This window comes from Ictidomys tridecemlineatus, chromosome 11, assembly GCF_052094955.1.
Source record: "Ictidomys tridecemlineatus isolate mIctTri1 chromosome 11, mIctTri1.hap1, whole genome shotgun sequence".
In the NCBI taxonomy this organism is placed as follows: Eukaryota; Metazoa; Chordata; class Mammalia; order Rodentia; family Sciuridae; genus Ictidomys; species Ictidomys tridecemlineatus.
Window position 1 is genome coordinate 75,396,840 of NC_135487.1, and position 14,796 is coordinate 75,411,635.

Consider the following 14,796-nt stretch of genomic DNA (forward strand, 5'->3'; position numbering starts at 1 on the left):
CATTTTTTAATGCAGGGTAATACTCCATTGTGTATAAATGCCACATTTTTTTATCCATTCGTCTATTGAAGGGCATCTAGGTTGGTTCCACAGTCTTGCTATTGTGAATTGTGCTGCTATGAACATCAATATAGCAGTGTCCCTGTAGTATGCTTTTTTTAGGTCTTTAGGGAATAGACCGAGAAGGGGAATAGCTGGGTCAAATGGTGGTTCTATTCCCAGCTTTCCAAGAAATCTCCATACTGCTTTCCACATTGGCCGCACCAATTTGCAGTCCCACCAGCAATGTACAAGTGTACCCTTTTCCCCACATCCTTGCCAGCACTTGTTGTTGTTTGACTTCTTAATGGCTGCCAATCTTGCTGGACTGAGATGGTATCTTAGGGTGGTTTTGATTTGCATTTCTCTGACTGCTAGAGATGGTGAGCATTTTTTCATGTACTTGTTGATTGATTGTATGTCCCCCTCTGAGAAGTGTCTGTTCAGGTCCTTGGCCCATTTGTTGTTTGGGTTATTTGTTTTCTTATTGTTTAATTTTTTGAGTTCTTTGTATACTCTGGATATTAGGGCTCTATCTGAAATGTGAGGAGTAAATATTTGTTCCCAGGATGTAGGCTCTCTGTTTATCTCTCTTATTGTTTCTTTTGCTGAGAAAAAACTTTTTAGTTTGAGTAAGTCCCATTTGTTGATTCTTGTTATTAACTCTTGTGCTATGGGTGTCCTATTGAGGAATTTGGAGCCCGACCCCACAGTATGTGGATCGTAGCCAACTTTTTCTTCTATCAGACGCCGTGTCTCTGATTTGATATCAAGCTCCTTGATCCATTTTGAGTTAACTTTTGTGCATGTCAAGAGAAAGGGATTCAGTTTCATTTTGTTGCATATGGATTTCCAGTTTTCCCAGCACCATTTGTTGAAGATGCTATCCTTCCTCCATTGCATGCTTTTAGCCCCTTTATCAAATATAAGATAGTTGTAATTTTGTGGATTGGTTTCTGTGTCCTCTATGTTGTAACTTTTTTTTCCACCCACCTGTTTTGGTACCAGTACCATGCTGTTTTTGTTACTATGCTCTGTAGTATAGTTTGAAGTCTGTTATCGCTATACCACCTGATTCACACTTCCTGCTTAGAGTTGTTTTTGCTATTCTGGGTCTTTTATTTTTCCATATGACTTCATGATTGCTTTATCTATTTCTACAAGAAATGCCGTTGGGATTTTGATTGGCATTGCATTAAACCTATAGAGAACTTTTGGTAATATAGCCATTTTGATGATGTTAGTTCTGCCTCTCCATGAACAGGATATATTTTTCCATCTTCTAAGATCTTCTTCTATTTCTCTCTTTAGGGTTCTGTAGTTTTCATTGTATAAATCTTTTACCTCTTTTGTTAGGTTGATTCCCAAGTATTTTATTTATTTATTTTTTTTTTTGAGGATATTGTGAATGGAGTGGTTGTCCTCATTTCCATTTCAGAGGATATGTTGCTGATATACAGGAATGCCTTTGATTTATGCGTGTTGATTTTATATCCTGCCACTTTGCTGATTAATTCATTAGCTCTAATAGTTTCTTTGTAGACCCTTTTGGGTCTTCTAGGTATAGAATCATGCAAATAGTGATAATTGAAGTTCTTCTTTTCCTATTTTTATGCCTTTAATTTCTTTCGTCTGTCTAATTGCTCTGGCCAGTGTTTTGAGAACTATGTTGAACAGAAGTGGTGAGAGAGGACATCCCTGTCTTGTTCCAGATTTTAGAGGGAATGCCTTCAATTTTTCTCCATTCAGAATGATGCTAGCCTGAGGCTTAGCATAGATAGCTTTTACAATATTGAGGTATGTTCCTGTTATCCCTAGTTTTTCTACAGTTTGAACATAAAGGGATGCTGTATTTTGTTGAATGCCTTTTCTGCATTTATCAAGATGATCATATGGTTCTTATCTTTAAGTCTATTGATGTGGTGAATAACATTTATTGATTTCCATATATTGAACCAGCCTTGCATCCCAGGGATGAATCCTACTTGATCATGGTGCACAATTTTTTTGATATGTTTTTGTATCTGATTCGCCAGAATTTTATTGAGGATTTTTGCATCTAGGTTCATTAGAGATATCAGTCTGTAGTTTTCTTTCTTTGAAGTGTCTTTGTCTGGTTTAGGAATCAGGGTGATGTTGGCCTCATAGAATGAATTTGGAAGTTCTCCCTCTTTTTCTATGTCCTGAAATAGCTTGAAAAGTATTGGTATTAGTTCTTCTTTAAAGGTTCTGTAAAACTCTGCTGTACACCCATTCAGTCCTGGGCTTTTCTTAGTTGGTAGTCTTTTGATGGCTTCTTCTATTTCCTCAATTGATATTGGTCTGTTTAGGTTGTCTATATCCTCCTGACTCAATCTGGGCAGATCATATGACTTAAGAAATTTATCGATGCCTTCACTATCTTCTATTTTATTGGAGGATAAGGATTCAAAATAATTTCTAATTATCTTCTGTATTTCTGAAGTGTCTATTGTGATATTGCCTTTTTCATCCTGTATGCTAATAATTTGAGTTCTCTCTCTTCTTCTCTTCGTTGGCATGGCTAAGGGTCTGTCGATCTTATTTATTTTTTCAAAGAACCAACTTTTAGTTTTGTCAATTTTTTCCAATTGTTTCTTTTGTTTCAATTTCATTAATTTCAGCTCTGATTTTAATTATTTCTTGCCTTCTACTTCTTTTGCTGTTGTTTTGCTCTTCTTTTTCTAGGATTTTGAGATGAAGTGTGAGATCATTTATTTGTTGGTTTTTTCCTTTTTTTAAGGTATGAATTCCAGGCAATGAATTTTCCTCTTAGAACTGCTTTCATTGTGTCCCATAGATTCCTATATGTTGTGTCTGTGTTTTCATTTATCTCTAAGAATTTTTTAATTTCCTCCTTGATGTCTTCTATAACCCATTGATTATTCAGTAACCTATTGTTCATTCTCTAAGTGATTCATGATTTTTCCTTCCTTCTTTTATCGTTGATTTCCAGTTTTATTCTATTATGATTAGATAAGATGCATGGTATTATCTCTACTCCTTTATAATGTCTAAGAGTTGCCCTGTGACATAATATATGATCTATTTTTGAGAAGGATCCATGTGCTGCTGAGAAAAAAAGTGTAACTTCTTGATGTTGGGTGGTATGTTCTATATATGTCAATTAAGTCTAGGTTATTAATTGTATTATTGAGTGCTATAGTTTCTTTATTCAACTTTTGTTTGGAAGATCTGTCCAGTGGTGAGAGAGGTGTGTTGAAGTCTCCCATAATTATTGTATGGTGGTCTATTAGACTCTTGAACTTGAGAAGAGTTTGTTTGATGAACATAGCTGCACCATTGTTTGGAGCATATATATTTATGATTGTTATGTCTTGTTGGTATATGGTTCCCTTGAGCAGTATGTAGTGTCCCTCTTTATCCCTTTTGATTAACTTTGGCTTGAAATCTATTTTATTTGATATGAGTATGGACACTCCTGTTTGTTTCCAAAGTCCATATGAGTGATATGATTTTTCCCAACCTTTCACCTTCGGTCTATGTATGTCTTTTCCTATCAATTGCGTCTCCTGTAGGCAGCATATTGTTGGATCTTTTTTCTTGATCCATTCTACTAGCCTGTGTCTCTTAATTGGTGAGTTTAAGCCATTAACATTTAGGGTTATTATTGAGATATGGATTGTTCTTCCAGCCATATTTGTTTATTTATGTTACTTAACATGGTTTGTTTTTCCTCTTTAATTATTTTTTCCCTTTACTGTACTACCTCCCACTGTTGGTTTTCATTGTTATTTTCCATTTCCTCTTCCTGTAGTGTTTTGCCAAGGATGTTTTGAAGAGATGGTTTTCTAGCTGCAAATTCTTTTAACTTTTGTTTATCGTGGAAGATTTAATTTTATCTTCCATCCTGAAGCTTAATTTCACTGGATACACAATTCTTGGTTGGAATCCATTTTCTTTCAGCGTTTGAAATATGTTATTCCAGAATCTTCTAGCTTTCAGAGTCTGTGTTGAAAGATCAGCTGTTATCCTGATTGGTTTACCCCTAAATGTAATCTGCTTCCTTTCTCTTGAAACTTTTAAAATTCTCTCCTTATTCTGTATGTTGGGCATCTTCATTATAATGTGTCTAGGTGTGGATCTCTTATGATTTTGCACATTTGGCGTCCTGTAGGCTTCTAGGACTTGGGATTCTGTCTCATTCTTCAAGTCTGGGAAGTTTTCTCGTATTATTTCGTTGAACAGATTGCTCATTCCTTTGGTTTGGACCTCTATACCTTCCTGTATCCCAATGACTCTTAAGTTTGGTCTCTTTATGTTATCCCATATTTCTTGGATGTTCTGCTCATGGTTTCTTAGCAGACTTGCTGAGCTGTCTATATTCTTTTCAAGTTGAAATACTTTGTCTTCATTGTCTGATGTTCTATCTTCTAAGTGTTCTACTCTGCTGGTAGTATTCTCATTTGAGTTTTTAAGTTGGTTTATTGCTTCCTGCATTTCTAGGATTTCTGTTTGTTTGTTTTTTATAACCTCTATCTTCCTGTATAGTTGATCTTTTGCTTCTTGGATTTGTTTATGTAATTCATTGTCGAAGTGATCTTTCATTGTCTGATTTTGCTGTCTAATGTCTTCCTTGAGACTCCAGATCATCTGAAACATGTAAATCCTGAATTCTTTATCTGACATTCCATCTGCTGCAGCTATTACCTCTTCTAAAGTTGAGTTGACCTGCATTGCTTGTGGTCCTTTCTTTCCTTGTCTTTTCATACTGCTCGTGTTTCTTTCTGCTTGGTGAAACTGTTGTGTTATTGAATTTTCCCCCTATATAATTATATTGCTCTTGTATAGTTGCAAAGTCTCCCTTGCAGGGGCGGGCAGCGGCTGTGCTCCTCCTCCAATTGGGGTGATCTGTCTATCACACCGGTGGGCCGCTGGGCCTGTTTTCCAGGTCGCGTGGTCTGCCTACCTTGCGGGCAACAGCTGGGCCCCTCCTCCAATAGGGGTGATCTGTCTACCATGCTGGCGGGCCGCTGGGCCTGTTCTCCAGGTTGCAGGTCTGCCTACCTTGCAGGCGCGGGTGGTGGCTGTGCCCCTCCTCCAATTGGGGTGATCTTTCAACTAGGCCGGCTGGCCGCTGGGCCCCTTCTCTGGGATGCGCGGTCTGCCTACCTTGCGGGCGACAGCTGGGCCCTTCCTCCAATTGGGGTGATGTGTCTACCATGCCAGCGGGCCAATGGGCCTGTTCTCCCGGTAGGTCGAAAGTCTGCCTACCTTGCAGGTGTGGGCGGCGGCTCTGCTTCTCCTCCAATTGGGGTGATGTGTCTACCATGCCAGCGGGCCGCTGGGCCTGTTCTGCCAATCAGTCGCAGGTCTGCCTACCTTGCAGGCGCAGGCGGCGGCTCTGCTCACTTTTTTTGGTTTTTAAGTTTTTTGTGTTATTTATATATTGTGGATATGAATCCACTGTCAAACGAATAACTGGCAAAGATTTTCTTCCATTTTGTATGTTGTCTCTTTAGTCTGTCAATTGCTTTCTTTGCTGTCCATGCCACTACCATACTGTTTTTGTTACTGTGTATCTGTTGTATGTCTTTTTTTTAAGTTTCTATGGGCCTTTATTATTTATTTATTTATATGTGGTGATGAGAATTTAATCCAGTGCCTCACACATGCCAGCTAAACACTTTACCACTGAGTCACAACCCCAGCTCCTGGAGTATGTCTTGAAACCAGATATTATGATGCCTCTGTCTTTGCCCCTTTTGCTCAAAATTGCTTTGGTTTGGGGGGGGGTCTTTAGTGCTTACATATGACTTTTAGGATCTTTTTGTTTAAGTTCTGTAAAGAATGATGTTGGAATTTTGATAGGAATTACATAGAAACTATAAATCACTTTGGATATTATGGACATTTTAGCAACATCAGTTCTCCCAATTCATGAATATGGGAGGTCTTTCTACTTTTTGGTGTCTTCTAAAATATCTTTCATCAGTGTTCTATAATTTTCATTGTAGATTACTTTCAAATCCTTAGTTTATTTCTAAGAGTTCTGTGTGTGTGTGTGTGTGTGTGTGTGTGTGTCTGTCTGTCTGTCTGTCTTTCTATGGGATTACTTTCCTGATTTCTTTACCAAGCAAATTCATTATTGATCTATAGAAAAGCTATTGATATTTGTATGTTGATGTTGTGTCCTGCTACTTTACTGAAAATGTTTATTAGTTCTAACAGTCTTATTGGTGGAGTTTTAAGTAGAAAGTATGAAACAATTGTCTAGGATATGAGAAAATGAATGGATTTAGAGATAAAGTAACATTAAAAGCCCATTTTTCAAAATTGCTGATGCTGGTCACAAACTTGTGATCTTCTTGCCTCAGCCTCCCGAGTAGCTGGGACTCTAGGCGTGTGCCACTATACCTGGCTTGTATGTATGTCCTCTTATATGAGTAATTTTGACTTTGTATTAGCCAGGTTCCCCAAAAAACAAAGCTTAAGGCAAAGCTTGCAGAACTAATTTTTTTTTGGAGAGTTTAATCTCAAGAAAGCAACAATGAGGGGAAAATGTAAAACAGGAATGAGGGAAATAAATGCAGGGTGGTAAGTGACTGAGTTGCCCCCAACTTCACTATAATAAACTGACTTCTTCCAATCCCAAAAAATCAAGTGCCGAAAGTTTTCTTTGATATAAGGAGACTGATTCATAGTGGGATAGGGAGAGGGAGCATGGGAGGAATAGACGAACTCCAGATAGGGCAGAGGGGTTGGAGGGGAAGGGAAGGGGCAGGGGGTTATTAATTATGGTGGAATGTGATGATCATTATTATCCAAAGCACAGGTATAAAGTCATGAATTGGTGTGAATATACTTTGTATACAACCAGAGATATGAAAATTGTGCTCTATATGTGTAATAAGAATTATAATACATTCCACTGCATATATAAATTTTAAAAACTGGCTTCTTATTCTCATAGGACATCTCTGGAAAGGTTAAGGGAAACTTTAAATCTTGGAAGTCTATCAAGGAGGAAGCGTGAACAATTCATCTGTTCACTCCTCCCTTTCACTCATTGCATGAAGTTTGCCCCATGGGATTTAATTCTGTTATATTTCCTGATTGTGCTATGGAACCCTCCCGGCAGCTACTGGAAGATCCAGAACCCCTCTGCATCCCACTGAACCACTCAGCGCACACCATAGCAGGTATGCTGGAGTCAATGCCCACACTAGCCTTTAAATTCACATGGAAAGCCTGATTCAGCTGGGTGTGAGGAGACAAAATAGCAGTTGAAGCACTAAGTAGTATTTATTGCAGGAATGCCATGAACTTTTGGTAAGGTGACTTGGGCATGGAAGCAGAGCAAGTGCTTAGACCTGAGGAGTCAGAAGGATCTGAAGAGGTGAATAGATGAGTGCAGTATATCTCTATTTAGAATTGTGGTCATATTTATAATTCTTTAGATTTATATCTCCATTTGTTTCAATGCTCACTGCCAGTTCTTACTCTCTCTCAGTTGGCAGAAAAATAGCTTCAAATAATTACTTCCTGTAATTTAGTATGGCAGCAAAGAAGTCTAAGGTTAATGAGACATTTTTGTTCTTTCTAAGTAACATCATTTATTTCCTTCATGGGTGTTTGAAGGTCACCTTCTGTAACTTAAAAAACTTTGTCAGGGCACATCTAGATGAAGGTCTTTGTCATTTATTTTGCTAAAAAACACAGCTATTCCTTTCTGTCTGCTGTTATGGGATTCCCCCCACCTTGTTTTTGTCACTAATTTATGAGCACTAATTATCATCTATTTCTAACCTTTTTCTCTTTATTCTGGGGTGTCTCAGTAATCTTCATTACTGACTCAATATTCTTCCAGAATCAGGTCTTTCTTTGTTGCCAATGTGGAATGTAAACATGCAGGTTGCATTTTTGTATCTTTCCTGGGTTCCTGTCCTTTTTTAAAATATTTTTTTTAGTTGTAGATGGACACAATACTTTAATTTTGTTTGTTTATATTTATGTGGTATGAGAAACGAACCCAATGCCTCACACCTGAAAGGCAAGCGCTCTACCACTGAGGTGTAACCCTAGCCCTTCCTGTCCTTTATTTCAGTCACAATATTTTATACTGACTTTCCATTGTAGCCTATGCTTCTTCTTATACTTCCCAGATGCATGTTTGTACAACATGCAAGGCTATTTAAAATCTATCAATGTTTTAAATAGTTTCTTGGACTTTCTTTGGGATACAACAGATGATTTTTGTCTTTCCTTTGAGTCCTTATGCTGCCATTTCCTTTTCCTTGTTCTGAGATATTTTTTCACAGGCTCTGTGTTGGCTATTTTAGTCTTTTATTCACCTTCCTATAAGTAGGAGGCCACAGATCTAGAATTTATCAACAGATGGAATGTTTAAGTTTTTCTTGGTCCTGCTGCCTATTCATTTGCATATAAGCCAGTTCTTATTTTAATTTCTGTGTATACAGGGCACTCAGTATTACTGCAGTTTTGCTTGGCTGGATTTTCCTACATCATTGTCTGATCATCTGTTACTCTGAATTGATAAATCACATGAAAAACTAATTTTCCAGCTCTCATTGCTCTTGGACTTAATCTTTGTCTTATTCCCTGCCTATGTTATGCTTGAATTCGGGACCCCCAAAGACCACCAGAGACCCAAGACTGATGCAAGCAGCAAAGAGGTGTTTATTGCGAGCTAGCTCAGTCCTCCGCACACATACAAAGCAACTAATGATGCTGAAAGGCCCCGAGCCCAGGGTTTGCAGCAGTTTTATACATTCTTTGGAGAGGGCAGGGACTTCACATACATCATAGGAAATCATCACACACCGCAGGAAAATCAAATAACAACTCTAAAACATGATTAGCACATTCACTGGCGAGAACAAGTTGGGTAGGGGTGATTGTCAGTACAAAAGGGGTATTCATTTGAACTGATTGGTTTGAGCCAAGAGGGTGTACGTGCTGAACTACATGGTTTCCCAAGTTGTTATCAACCACCATAAACTGCTGGGAGGGTTATCTGGCATCCCAGGTATTTCCCTGTCTCATGCTGATTGGTGGCTGCTAGGGGGTTGCTATGGATCTCCACCTAGCCTGACTGAGTCAGGGACACCTGGGGCAGCAGATCTCTCCTGTTATTTGTAGATAAACAACTTAACAGGGTGGGAATGTGCTTAGGAGTGCTCTGTGGGTTTTTCCAAGAACTAAGGTCATGTCCCTTCCTTGGACAGGCTTTGCTCTGAGGTAGAGGCTGGTTTTTCACCTACATTTCTCAACATTCAGTCTGCTCCCTGGTTCTGTTCCACCTATTTTCTTGGAGCTCTCATTCCTATGTATATAGAACAATAGGAGAAGGATAACGCAGGTAGAGGAAAGAAAAGAAGAAGAAGTAACTAATATAACTTGGCTGCCTCAAAAAACTGGACCTACCAGATAAAATGATGACTATAAATTTTCTAGCTGGTAACAGATCCTTGATTTGAAGTCAGGGATAAAGAAATAGTATGACTTATTACTTTTAGGACTTATTACTTTTAGTTTTTAACTAAAACCTAGGTGGATTCTTTATCTAGTTCAGTATGCCTTAAATTTAGGAATTTTAGTTCTCAGACTTAGTTGCTTATTGGTATGTTGCATTTTTATCTCAGTTTTTGTTTTTTAGTTGTAGGTGGATCAATACCTTTATTTTTTATTTATTCATATGTGGTGTTGAGGATCGAACCCAGTGCCTCACACCTCAGTTCCTATCATAGTTGTTTTGAACAGATTAAGAGGTTTCAGTTTCTTGGCTCCTGTTTCTTTGGGCCTCTGGTGGCACAGAATATCACAGTGGAAACATATAGTGTAGTAGGCCTGTTTGCTTCCTGAATGACAGAAATAGGAAGTGGCCAGGAACCCAATACCACCTTCAAGGACATGCCTCCAAGGACCTAACTTCCTTCTCCTAGGCCCCGCCTCATAAAAGTCTCACAACCTCTTGATAATGCCATCAGCTGGGGACTAAGCCTTCCTCACAGGGCCTTTGGGAGACATTTATGTAGGCAGTGTCCCTTTGAATCTGTGAAAATGTCTAAAATTTTAGGAATTCTCTATTGAATTATAGTTATGCTTAGTAATCAAATTATGCTACTAGTAACTAAAGCTCATGGTATTATCATGAGAGTCAGCTAAGGACCAGAAGAGTCAAGTCAAAGACAGTGGAACAGTGCTGGTGAGGTGGGAATGTGCAAATAATCACTGTTAGTGCTTTAAGAGAAAACCCAAAATGTTTTGCTTTAATTATCTAAGCCATATTCATACATACTCAGATCTATTTGAAAATATAAAAGCTACTAAAGCCAAACAACCAACTATTTTTAAAATAGCCAATGGTTTGATTAAACTAAGCCTCTTGTTTTCAAAATAATAGTTGTTTATATTCAACCAACCATTTAAAAATAAGAATTTATAGCCGGGTGTGGTGGCACACATCTGTAATCCTAGCAACTCAGGAGGCTGAGGCACAGAAGGATCTGGAGTTCAAAGCCAGCCTCAGCAGATTAGTGAGGCACTTAGGAAGAAGAAGAAAGAAGAAAGAAGAAGAAGAAGAAGAAGAATTATTTATATACTATGATTGTTTGGATCATGAATGTCTCCCAAAGGCCCTGTGAGGAAGGCTTAGTCCCCAGCTGATGGCATTATCAAGAGGTTGTGAAACCTTTATGAGGTGGGGCCTAGGAGAAGGAAGTTAGGTCCTTGGAGGCATGTTCTTGATGGTGGTATTGGGATCTTGGCCACTTCCTGTTTCTGTCATTCAGGAAGCAAACAGGCCTACTACACTATATGTTTCCACTGTGATATTCTAACCCCAGGCCCAAAGAAACAGGAGCCAAGAAACTTAAACTTCTCAATCTGTTAAGACAAAATAAACCATTCCTCTTTTTAATTTGATTATTTCAGGTATTTTGTTATAGCATCAGAAAGTTGACTAACACAAATATATAATTGGGCTGAGAATATAGCATTGTGTCAGTTTCCTGTATCAAAGAAAACTGGTGAGAGACTAGATCTGAAAATAGGCACTTTCTTTCATCAGCTTTTTTCTACAGTCCCCTTCAGTCTATCTGTATTTTACTTTGGACAGGGTTACAATGTCAGGTCAATAACATCAGGAATGAAGGAAAAACAAAGAGAACATGTAGTATCATCTCAAAGGAAAATGCTTATGCAACATTTGCAATTGACTATAAAGGAAAATATTGAGTATGTGCATTATCATATTGTTACCACTGTTGACCAGTGACGAGTTCTTGCTTCCCGGATGTTGAAGAATAACGCCAAAGAAGCACGCGCCGAGGCAAGGTCAGAGTAGAAATTAGAAGTTTATTAAAGGACAGCAGAAAAGACTTCTCCCAGAGGAAGAAGGGGACCCAAGAGGTGGAATCCATGGAAGTGCGGTTGTTTCCCCTTTTTATAGTTTTGGTGATGGAATGTAGGTTGGAAGGCCCAAGGGGTGGGACACAGGTGGGCCAAAGAAGTAATGTGGTCAGGAAGGACTTCATTATCACTTCGTTGAGGTGGATTTTGGCCTAGGGCCTCTTCAGGACTTCATTAACATTCCATGAATTGTCCTCTGTGTTTTCCCTGAGTCATTCCCAGCATGGCCTCCATTTTAGATTTCACTGGATATTAGACCCGATTTACCTAACTACACTAACTAACTAACTTTAAATCTGGCTTCATTCCCCCCTCTAATTTGGGAACTCCTTACTGCTGTAAGGAAAGGGGGCGAAGAAGATCTTTCTGGCTTCTTCAGGCTGAAAAGGGATGATGATGTGGGGCAAGCAGTTTGGAGTCCCCCTTAAAAAATCGGGTCTATCGAGTGGTCCATGATAGGCTGGAGGGCCATTTGAGTGATGGGTGGTCTATAAGAGAAACAAGAATTCATTAGTACTGGAACCATATTGATGCAGCAATAAATGCCACAGCACAGGAATATGCCAATGAGTATGACGGCAAAGACAAAGACTAACAATGTTTTCCACCAGGAAGTACCAAGAACCAGAAGCTAAGATATTGATTCCATGACAAAGTTGCTGAGGACATGGCTTCTATCTAAGCATGTAAATTTTTAAGGATATTTGTCACATTGCCAGAAATGTCAGGGATGTAAACACAACATTTAACTTTTAGGGTTACGGATGTCCTTCCCTTAAGATATAGTTTAATAATTTAATATCATCTGATCTTGCAAAATCCTTTTACTAGTATAACCTGTGTCTAATAGAGAAATCTTTAATTCTGTTACTTAGGGCTGGATAACCATACTAGCAAACATTATGCCTACCTGTGTAGGTTAGAAATAAAGGCCTTAAACTAAAAACTACTCTGGCAGTTTCTTTTGATAGTTATCAGGCATTCCTACCTAAGAATCTCTTTTGCAGCCTCCAGTTTACTTATTTATGGAAGTTACATTTAACTATTATTATTATTTAAAATGTCCAGGAATAGCTGTGTTTTGGCTTTGACTGTCTTTGCTAAGTGTTTAAGATAAAGCAAGTCAAACTGACTTTGTTTCCATCTATTGTTAAGAGTCAGCTGAGTTACCCTGAGAGTCCTCGGGAACTTCATAGCAGCTTCTCAGTTCTGCTAGTGCCATTTGCGCTAGGATGGGTCCAGGCCTTGCTTGACCACGTGGCTTCCCTCGGAAGCATCAGGGATGTCTCCCTTTTTGATGACCCTCCTCTTTACAGCAAATGCACTGATTGGCTTTCTGTCCTCCACTGGTCTCATTAATCTCCCTGATCAGGAGGTTATGTGGCCTAGAGTTGCAAAGCTCTTTGGAGAAGTCTCCTATCCCCTGATTCAGACTGACTCAGAGGGCAAGAGCCAAATATTGGTTTTCTTGGCCCTTTAATTTAACTTTTAATTTTAAAACTTAATCTTAAACATCCAGCAAATAAGTTTCAACAGCCTTATACTAAGAGTACTGGACTTTAATGTCTATCTCTCTATCCTGTAGGTGATAACTTATTATCTTAAATTAACCCAGGTTGTATATTCTTAAATCAGTACCTCTGCAAAACATTAACAGGCAAACTTTAAGCTATTTATAAAGAAAACTACAAAACAAAACTAACTAGGGTAAAAATATTTAGTTTATGTAATAGCTACCTTGAATTCTGGCAGAGTATATCCCCTGTTTGAGATCCTGGCAATCGTGACAAAAACATCTTTTGGACACAACTTTAAATGTACTGAAATCTGGCCTACTTCTTTCATAGTCACTTTCACATGAGATGGGACATAGAGCCTTATCTCAAGTAAGGCGGGGCTCATAAATCTTAAATACTGTAGTTCTGAAACTGATCTTTGCCTTTTGGACATCATTTTACAAAGCCTACATAAATTGTTGCTCAAGTTTACATGAATATTAGCTAACACAACATAATATCACATCTAAAACATGAATTAAAGAAAGGCTGAAAGCTTTTAACCTTTTGTAGAAAAGTAACAAAGTACTTTTGTGTTTTGCAATAAAACCTTTACATAGATTAGGCTCTCATTAACTTAAAAATACATTTAAATTCTATCTCAGTGTAAAAAGTAACATGGAACTTTACATAACTTATTGATAACAAGTACAGTTATAGAACACAAAGGATAAATAAACTTCCAAAATGTTTTTCTTTTAAGCCTAAAATTACCGTACACTTTTAGAATACCAGCTTGATATAATGCTCTTTCTAAAGCTTCTACCTTACAGACTTGTATACCTGGAAGATATGAACACATTAATGGCACCAATTACATTGATGTTTTTATATTAACCAAGTTTAGCTTTTAAAGAAATAACATAGCACAATTCTCTAAAACAACACTTGTTTAACCAGCAGTTTAATTTCTTTAAGATTACTTGCTCAAAAACTTACACTTATAACCAACTTGCACAGACCTTCTTTATCACTTACTTAAACTATTACTTACTTAATCATATAGACTCTTATCTAGAAACACATTTTTCCTGTATTAAATCCATACCTAGAACCTTTTAGTTTCTCTTTTTCATCTGTTAACCTCCTTCTGTTCACATTTTGAAACAATACTTGTAAACTTTTGAATTTAAGCAGATTATTTCATAGACATCAACATTTTATTAAGGCCTTTTTGAACACCTAGAAAAACTTATAAGCTTAATTTTAAAGACATCTTTACTTTCATCTGTTTACCCAATTTAAATTGAGCCATTTTGTTGGGGTGCAGCGGAGCGTCGGAGGGGAGAAACCACACAAGAGACTCACTTCATGCAATCGCAGGGGGGAAGTTTATTGAGGATCCTGTTCCAGCGCGCTGGGACTCTGTGCCCACTCAAGAAGGGAGAGTGGCTCAGAGCCCAGAGCAGAGTTCAAGCTGAGCTTAAGTACACTTTTTGGAGAGGGTGGGGGGCTTTGCATACATCAGAACAAATCATCATGAGGCGCGGGAAAATTGAACAACAACCCTGAGTCAGGATTAGTGCATACATTGGCGGGAACAATCAGGGCAGAGGTGATTGGTCATGTCTAAGCGGGGTACACATTCAAACTGATTGGTTTAGGTCCTGCAATGCCTACGTGCCAAGCAACTCGGAACCCTTAGCTATTAAACAACCAGAAAGTCAGTGGAAATATTTACTGGGCAGTTCCAGTATTGTCCTAACAGCTACAGGGATTACAGGTTTTGGGGGTAGCAGAGGGACTCTAACAATACCCAGTCTTTTACTTTTTAACCCAATCCCTGAAC